Below are 9952 nucleotides of genomic sequence, written 5' to 3'. Positions count from 1 at the left end.
CAAAATAGCCTTTAGTTGAATTTACTTAAGAACCATATTTGAAATTTTTTAAGATTCGGTTAAATTAATTAATTTTTTAATTGCAAATTACAAAATTTTTAACCACAATCGTTAATTTTCAATCACATCTTTTCAATCACAATAGTTAATTTTCAGATAGAATTACAAAATTTATTGAATCAAAAGGCAATTTTATGTTCAATTAGATTTTATTTGAAAAATTTATATATATCATCTACTATGACCTCCAAAATTTGTGCCAAGTACACAGAAAAAAATTTAACGAAAATTTTTTCAATTAAAAATAAAAACTTTTTCAATTAAAAATTTAATTGGAATAAAAATTTTTTCAATTAAAAAATTATCAGAGTCAAAAATTTTGGGAATTTTCAATTAAAAAATAAATTTTTTCAAACATTTTTTTTATTGAATCTGAACAACACTTTACTGGTGTTGGAAGTAAGTTCTTCCAATCATTTTTTAATGGAATCGGACACTTTTTAAGAACCGACAACAACAAAACCAACTGTCAGTTTTTAATCAAGTCTTGTCGCTCAAAATTTTGATAAATACATTTTAAATATACAAGATAAAACTAGCCAACAGTCTTTTGGCTACCTTTTTAAATACCTAGACGAAATTAAAATCTTATTAATGATCAAAATATGGAAACTAATTATAACATATTCTAGATAAAAGTTTTTTCTGTTGGGTTTACTTCCCCAATGCAGGTAATTCATAAAGTTACTGCCTCGCTACTGTTTCTTTTATTATTCGAAAAACAATATTCTCCGCCTCATTTTTGGAAAAACCACCGAATATGTTTTCAAAAGAGTGATCATGGACCCAAACATAAACCTCAAATTCGTGTTCCATGTGTTTTACATATTTGAACCATTCTGCGTCGAAATCGAGGGTGCGCCCTATATAGAGCGCTTTTCGCAAACATTTTAATATTTGAATATTTTCAATTACATATTTGATTGATACAATTAAAAAATTAATTGTATAATTTGAAAATTTCAATAATTTTTTTAATTGGACCAATTAAAACTTCAATTAAAAATTTGAAAAAATTCAATAATTTGTTTAATTGGATCAATTAAAAAATTAATTGGGCCAATTAAAAAATTGATTGGAAATGTAAACAAATTTCAATCATTTTTTAATCGAAAATGGAAATTTTTTAATTGAAAATTTTTCCAATCACCTGTTTCAAAAACTGTGATTAATATTATCATTTATGTGATTGAAGCAACTTCAAATAAATAATTAAATTAAATTAAATTAAAAATGGATCCATTAATTTCATGGTTGAAACCGATTTTTTTCTGTTTTGGTTTTATATAGCATTTGCATATTTCCAATCAAATTTTTAATTGATCCTATTAAAAAAATTAATTGAAAATTAAAAAAAAAATTCAACCATTTTTTTTTTTGAATATGTAATTTTGTTAATCAAAAAATTTTTAATCACCTTTTTTGATACTGTGATTGATATTATCATTTTCGTGATTGCAGCAGTTTTTATTAAAAAATTAATTAGATCAGTTAATTACGTGATTGGTAAAAATTTTTGTGTATTGTCTACAAGATGGTTCCGATGGGGGGTGCTCCGGTAGGTAGATCCGTGCTTGCGTAGAGACGGACAATTCTTCACCCCCGCTCGGGTTCTCCACTCATTCTGCATTTTCTTTTATTCGTGTATAACCTTTAGTCCGAGATCTCACATTTTCTTTCTTTTCCCTTTCACTCTCTAAGGTACTACAAAGGGCCAAACTGGCATCCGAGTGAACTCACCTTTGGTGGGCAACCCATTCAACCTAACCTAGTGTATGGTCTAAATCAGTACATAACCTGATATAGCTCCCATATAAGCTATTTCTTGATTTGACTTCTTAAGCATCTTATTAACTTGACAAATGCGATTCCTGGTGGAGGGTATATAAGATTCGCCCCGGCCAACCTTAGCATGCTTTTACTTGTTTTAAATTAAGAAATAAATCCTGTCGCAGTAAAACTTTTTTTAATTTCTAACAAATTGATAGTCATAAACAAAATTTATAATTTCTACACCACCAGCACTAAAATTTATGAACAAATGGAAATGGTTGACCACACTATCCTCGTTGGAGGAAGCCTACATTAAAGTGGGGCTCCAGCAAGTTACTCGAGTGCATATCATACACGCACACACTTAAACACACACAAAAGCAAAGATCCTAGATGCCAGATATTGTCCTTGCCAGCAAGGACTTGAGCTTTTTTGTGCCACACAATCATTGGTTATATTGTCGCTGTCTGTTGTTATTTCACTGGCGCAACTTTTGCCGCACACCATTCACTAAGCCGAGAGACAGACAGCCAGGCAGCAGGCGGACATTTGTGAGGAAGGCAGGCAGGCAGCCAGTCAAGCTGCCAGGCATACCAAGCTACTTATTGCCTTTGCTTTGCTTCCTTTTTCGACTGTTGATGACTCGTGCCCTGCGTTCTTGGCTTGTGGGTCGGTCTTAAAGACTTCAATGGTGGGCTTAGGTCTTATGGAGACCATGAGACAAGTTAAATCTTTAGCTGGTGGTTTTTATGTTGTGGCCCAAATCTACAAAAACAAACACCAACACCAATGTATTCCACTACCTTAATATCAATCGTTGGATTCAAGCAAGCACCAGGACTCGTACGAACATTTATAGGCCAACGTCACAACTACTACTACTAGCATGCCGGCGAAAAATGTCGTAAAAAATAAATTCGAATGAAATAAATAACATCCCCACATTTTCTATAAGTTTGGCCTCGCATTCGATTGGAAAGGCAGTTTGAGTCTTGGCCTATCGAACACTGTCGCTTTATACCTTGGTTGAAGTGTTTCTCCACAGTTATTGGATTTTTTACGGCATCATATGCTTCCTTAGTATTATTGCCTTGAGTTGTTTGTTTTTGGGCGATGATATAAACAGTGGAATGGAAAGTGGATTTCTAAAATTTTAAACATTTTTTTGAGAAAATGGAAATTTGGGCCATTCTTCCATTTTGAATTTTTATAAGAAGATTTTTGGTTTTAACTTTCTTTTTAATTAGCCTTTCAGGGCCCCTAGAAGCTCAAATTTTTGAAAGTGAATTTTCCGAATTGCAAGGAATTTGTTAGGAGAATGAAAAATTGAACCGTTGTACCATTTGGAATTTTTATAGGTAAGATGTTGTTATACCCACCACCAAAGGATGGTGGGGGTATACTAATGTATTCATTCCGTTTCTAACACCTCAAAATATTTGTCTAAGACCCCATAAGACCCATATATTCTTGATCGTCTCGACATTCTGAGTCGATCTAGCGATGTCCATCCGTCCGTCCGTGTGTAGAAATCACGATAATAATCGAACGAGTAAAGGTAGCCGCTTGAAATTTGGCACAGATACTTACTATTGATGTAAGTCATTGGGGATTGCAAATAGGCCATATCGGTTCGGATTTAGCTCCATCTCCCGATTTGACTTCTTGAACCCCAGGAAGCCACGTAGTGCCATGTAGTGATCTGTAATGACTTTCAACAACTGTGCCAACCTAACTTAATCTAACCTATCTACCTACTATTGATGTAGGTCATTGGGTATTGCAAATAGGCAATATCGGTTCAGATTTAGATATAGCTCCCATATAAACCGATCTCCCGATTTGACTTCTTGAGCTCCATGAAGCCACAATTTTTGTCCGATTTGGCCGAAATTTTGCATGTAGTGTTCTGTAATGACTTTCAACGACTGTGCCATGTACGGTCTAAATCGGTCTATAATCTGATATAGCTCCCGAATAAGCCGATCTCCCGATTTCATTTCATGAGCCGCCGGTAGCCGCAAGTTTCGTCAAATTTAGCTAAAATTTTGCAGATAGTATTCTGTTATGGCTTTCAACAACTGTGCCAAGTCCGGTCTAAATTGGCCTATAACCTGATATAGCTCCCAATCTGACTTCTGATCTCCCGATTTGACTTCTGAAGCCCCTGGAAGCCGCAATTTTTGTCCGTTTTTTTGCAGATAGCATTCTGTTATGACTTTCAACAACTGTGCCAAGTTCGGTCTATAATCTGATATAGCTCTCCTATAAGCCGATATCCCGATTTGACTTCTTAAGCCCATGGAAGCCACCATTTTTGTCCGATTCGGCTGAAATTTTCATGAAGTGTTCTTTTATAACTTTTAACAACTGTGCTAAGCAAAGGCCAAATCTGTATATAACCCGGTATAACTCCCATATAAACCGATCTCCCGATTTGACTTCTTGAGCCCCTGGAAGTCACCATTTTTGTCCGATTTGGCTGAAATTTTGCATGCGGTGTTCTGTTAAGACTTCCAACAACTGTGCCTATCAAGTAAGATCTAAATCAGTCAAGAACCTCATATAGCTCCCATATAAACCGATGTCTGATTATCCTTGTTCGTTTCCCAGAACCTTTAGTAGAATAAAATTATGCCTTTCAATCAAATTTAGTTTGTATACATTTTTAGCAGAATCAATGGTGGTGGGTTCCTAAGATTCGCCCCGGCCGAACCAGAGCCATAGATCACCAGACGCACCGACCTCTTTGGGACGCGTTGCGTCATTTGGTTAGAATAACTCGTCGGTCATATTACGTGTGAAGGCTTCAAGAGCCGTATGTTGGTATATTACACTTATATCGTATTTATTGCGAAAACGCCTTCATAAAATAAAAACCACATTACTCTCGCTCAACAACCCTGTCTTCAACCTGTTCCTTTCCCAATCGATGTTTTTGTGTAATGGCAGATTTTTTGTTAACACAATGACACTTCTCCCATTGCATACATATGATGCTGTGCTTCTTTGGGAAGTTGTTTTAATGCCTTCAGTTTCAAATCCAGGCTCTGCCGAACCTTCTTTTTTACCTGCTAGATCTTTTTTTACCTGCTAGAACGAAGATAATTTTAATTTTACAATTTTGGTTTGTTTCTCTGTCGAGACGTGATCAACGATCGGAGATTTTTTTTGCAGTGGAAAAGGAAAACTAGAGATCACCACACACACCAACCACTATGGGACGCGTTTCGTCATTTGGTTTGAATAACTCATACGACATATTAAGTGTGAAGGCTTTAAGGACCGTACGTTGGTATGTTTGTAATTATATCGTATCTATCGCTAAAACGCCTGTATGATATAAAAACGACATTACCCACGCTCGACAACCCTGCCTTCTAGCTGTTCTTTTCTCAATGCATGTGTTTGTGTAATGAATAATTTTTTGCCTACACAATTACACTACTCCCATGGCATACACATGATTCTGGGCATCTTTTGGAAGTTGTATTGCTGCTCTCGCCGCTGCCCCGTGCACCCAGGTGCGAATCCCGGCCGAGCTCTACCGAACCCTCACATTCATTTGCCTGTATTTTTTTATTTTTTTTTTTAAATAATTTTTTTAGTTTCTTTTTATTTTTAATTTTTTTTATTTTAATTTTTTTATTATCTTTTCCATTTGTTTTTTATTTTATATTTAGTTTCAATTATTTTTTTTAGTTTTAAAATTTTTTCTAATTTTTTTTTTATTTAAAATTTGTTGAAAAAAAATTTTGTTTTTTTAGTTTTCCAACTTTTTTAAATTTGTTTCTGATTTTTTATTTTCAACACCAATCAAACTCAATCGACTGTAGATTTATAATGACCCAGGCTAAATGCGCCTCCAGTTGTGTAAAATCCTTGATCCTTCCTGTATGTGAATGTGTGCCCGTTGGCTTTGCCACAGATGATAATGATGATGATGACGTAGCAAGTTTGATGGCTATGAGATGTCAGCCAATGTTATTCGTTTGTGCTTTAATACTTAATTCCTGATTCTATTGGTGTTCCACTTTTATTTTCGTATAGATACTAGTACACTCACAGTGAGCCAAATGAACCAACTGAGAGTGTATACGTGTGTACGGTGTGTATTTACGTGCGTGAGTATTAAATAAATATTCCCTACATTTAATAGCGAAACTTGTGTTTGCTTAACGTGTTTCCTTCCAAGTACGTTTTCTATGTTCCTTATCGGATAAAGGACACAACACCACTAGCAAGGTTCGAATTGGTGCGCTCATACCAAGGGTGGTGGATGGTTCTATTAGGCTATTGCCTAACGCGGCAGCAGAAACAGGAGAAGCAGCAGCTTCCAACATTGCCCTGAATTTATGTTAGGGAATCTGTTGTAGCTCCTGAGGCCAGGATAATTATCATAATGTTGGGTAATAGTTTTAATGGAATGCCAAAGGATTTCAACTCATACCACTCTCTCTCCCGGTAAAAAAATAGAAAACACTTTGTTTTATATTAAGTGACTGCTGCCGCTAAAGTTACCCGTTGTGTGTGTTAACGGCGGATTTTCGTTAAAAAATTCTTAAAACAAGGGCTCAATAGACTCTGTTTTTTTTTTGTTCACTTCAAGTTGATATACTAGGCAGGCCATTAAATAGAAATTGTTGGGATTTATTTTGTCGTAGAGATTTTTCTGAGTTATGTTTTTTTTTTGTTCTGACTAAAAAAAAGGGTAAAACTTTGTAATTTTTCATAAGGGGTTTTAGGTAATTTCTACGCACTGGGCTCATGTGTTTGCTACGCTTTGCTTAATTTGCCACAATGTCATTGGGTTCTGCTGGCAAAGTGCGAGACCAAGAGACTGAGGAAACCTTGTCGGCTGTAGGATATCAGTATGTTATAAAAAATTAAGATTCTTATATCATTTTACTGCAGAGCCCTTTATTAATCAGCTCTGTTTTGTGCACACAACAATAAAGTTATCATGAAAAATTAACCCATTTTATAATAAAAAGGGGCGCAGATTTCTTGGGTATTACGGAGATTTTTATTAAGACGTGTCTTATGGAGATAAGATGATAATTTAAAGGATCCTGTGTCAGGGGGCGAAAATTAAACAAGTTGAAAATATATCAATTAATTTAAAATTTTGAAAATTAAAAACACTAAAAAAGCCAAAATAAATCAATTTCGATGTAAACAAATGTTGACGAAATTTTCTTTCAAAAGTTATGAATCAGCTACCAATACTACTATCAATTCCATCTCTAAACCACAAAGGAGATCTCAAATTGCTATGGACATAGCAAAATAAATATTTTTTATAAAATTATTTTTTAGTATTTTTATATTTTAAAACTCTTTAAAAAGTTTTAAAATTGATATATATTTGTCCTTTTTTTTAATTCTTAAAATTTTTTATAAATCTTTAATTTTTCAATAAATCTTAAAAGTTCACAATAAACTTTATTTTTCATTTAAAGAATTTCAAAAATTCCTTAAAAAGAGATTCCATTCCAAAGAGGAAACATACAATTTCTAAAACTTTAAACATTTTTAATACAATTAAAGGTTTTAAAACTTTTAAAATTTTTTAAATTTTTTAAATTTTTAAAATTCTTGAAATTTCAAAAAAAAAAAATTAAACTGTATTTTTTGGGAAAGTGACTGGCATGGTGGATCGCTATTTCTGATACACCATGGATCTTCATCAACACAAAAAAAATCTTAAATTTCGGGGTGACGTTATCCGCTGTGGAACAGCGAAACAGTCGGTAGGACGACAAAAATCTTATGGGAAGGTTTGGATTACTGAAAGGAAGTAAGAAGGAGGCTGTCTGGGAAAATTCTAGATCGAGTTAGGAAAAAGGTATCGTATTGAAATTTGGATTGGAATGATACTAGTTGAAACAAGGAAAAGCGTGCCGGGCCGAATATTGGGAACCCACTATCATAGATTCTGCTAAAATATGGGAGCCATATCTAGTTATAGACCGATTTCGACCGTACTTGCCACATTTGTTGAGAGTCATAACAGAACACAATGTGCAAAATTTCAGCCAAATCGGACGAAAATTGAGGCTTACAGGATCTTAAGAAATCGAATCGGAAGATCGGTTTATATGGGAGCTATATCCGCTTCTTGACCAATTTGGGCCGTACTTGACACACTTATTGGAAGTCATTAAAGAATGCTTTGTGCAAAATTTCAAATTTCCAAATCGGACAAAAAATGCGGCTTCCGGAGGCTCAAGAAGTCAAATCGGGAGATCGGTTTATATGGTAGCTATATCAGGTTCTTGACCGATTTGAAGGGTACTAGGCGCAGTTGTTTAAAGTCATAACAGAACACTATGTGCAAAATTTCAGCCAACTCAGATGAACATTGAGGCTTCCAGGGGCTGAAGAAGTCAAAACGGGAGATCGGTTTATATGAGAGCTATATCCAAATCTGAATCGATATGGCCCATATGCAATCCCTAACGACCTACATCAATATTAAGTATTTGTGCAAAATTTCACGCGGATGGCTTTACGCGTACGACCCTTTGAACCAAAAACGAGCTTCATCGCTCAATGATTAGAAGCGCGCGATGAACTTTCTTAACAGAGCACGCATTTTGATAATAATATTAAAATTAAATAAAATTTGCAAACGTCATTCGTTTGTAAGACAATTCATGGTTAAATTATAGACCAACCTGAAGACGAAACGTACATGAGGTGTTTAAAACTGTGTTGCCAAAAAGATAATAGCTAAAAAATCACCCTTTATTTTAAAACAAAAACATTTTTTTAAAAAAAAGTTTTTGTTTGTTTGATCCGTATAGACTCAAAAACGCCTGAACAGATTACCTTGAAATTTCCACAGATTGTGTAGGTTGGTCTGGAATGAAACATAGGCTATATAACTTTTTGATATCGGGAGGGGGGCAGTCCCTCCAAACCCACTTACCCCAAAAGTACTACCCAAAAACAAAAGTGGGCCGATCGGAAAATATGGGATTCAAATGAAATGTGTTCAAGAGTTAAGTACGAATTTCATAATAAGAGCAGGATCCAAATACCTGGGGGACCGCCCCAGCCCCAAAACCCCTTAAAATAGGTTTATTTGACGATCATAACAATATGGGACTCAAATGAAAGGTATTCGGGAGTAGATGACGAATATGGTCAGGAAATAGGAATAGGCTTTATAATTTATTGATAACGGAAGGGGGCGGACCCTCCACCTTTGCCCCAAAAACACCACCCAAAATCAAAAGTGGACCGATAAGGACAACATGGGTATCAAATGAAAAGTATGCGGGAGTAGATAACGAATCTGGCATACAAATTCATGTCGAAGTATAGGGGATCACAAAAAACAAAAACGCCCTAAATGGGCACATTAGCCAATCACGGATATATGGGACTCGGTTTGTTAGTTCCGTATAGACTGTAAAACGGCCGAGCCGAATTTCTCGAAATTTTCGCATATTGTGTAGGTTGGTCTGGAATTTGTCGGTATCGGAAGGGGGACGGACCCTCCCCCTTATGCCAAAAGCACAACCCAAAATAAAAAGTGGAACGATCGGGACAATATAGGTATCAAATGAAAGGTATTAGAGAGTAGAATACGCATATGGTATTAAAATTTGAGTCTAAGTACCCATCGGACCGCCCCAACCCCAAAACTGCCCCAAACAGACATATTGGACGTTCATTTCAATATGGGGCTCAAATGAAAGGTATTCGGGAGTAGATATCGAATCTGACATACAAAATCAGTTCGAAGTATATGGAGTCATGCCACTCCTCAAATACGCCATTAGACCCATTATGACTATATGATACTTGGCTGAACCGATTTTCTCAAGATTTTCATAGATTGTGTACGTTTTTGTGGAAGGAAACATAGGCTATATAATTTTTAGATATCGGTTGGAGGCGGACCTTTCCCTTTAGCGCAAAAAAGCCACCCATATCCGAAAGTGGTCCGATGGTCGCAACAAGGGACTCAAATAAAAGGTATTGGAGACCAAAACACGAATATAGTAATGAAGTTTGGGTTCAAGTACCTAGCGGGTACCCAGTCTAGGTGAAAATTTTCCTCCTAAAGATACGTCAAATGGGTTATTTGACTCATTATCACAATAT

This window comes from Stomoxys calcitrans, chromosome 4, assembly GCF_963082655.1.
Source record: "Stomoxys calcitrans chromosome 4, idStoCalc2.1, whole genome shotgun sequence".
Classification (NCBI taxonomy): domain Eukaryota; kingdom Metazoa; phylum Arthropoda; class Insecta; order Diptera; family Muscidae; genus Stomoxys; species Stomoxys calcitrans.
The sequence above is the reverse complement of the archived record's forward strand: the minus strand, read 5'-3'. Positions refer to the sequence as shown.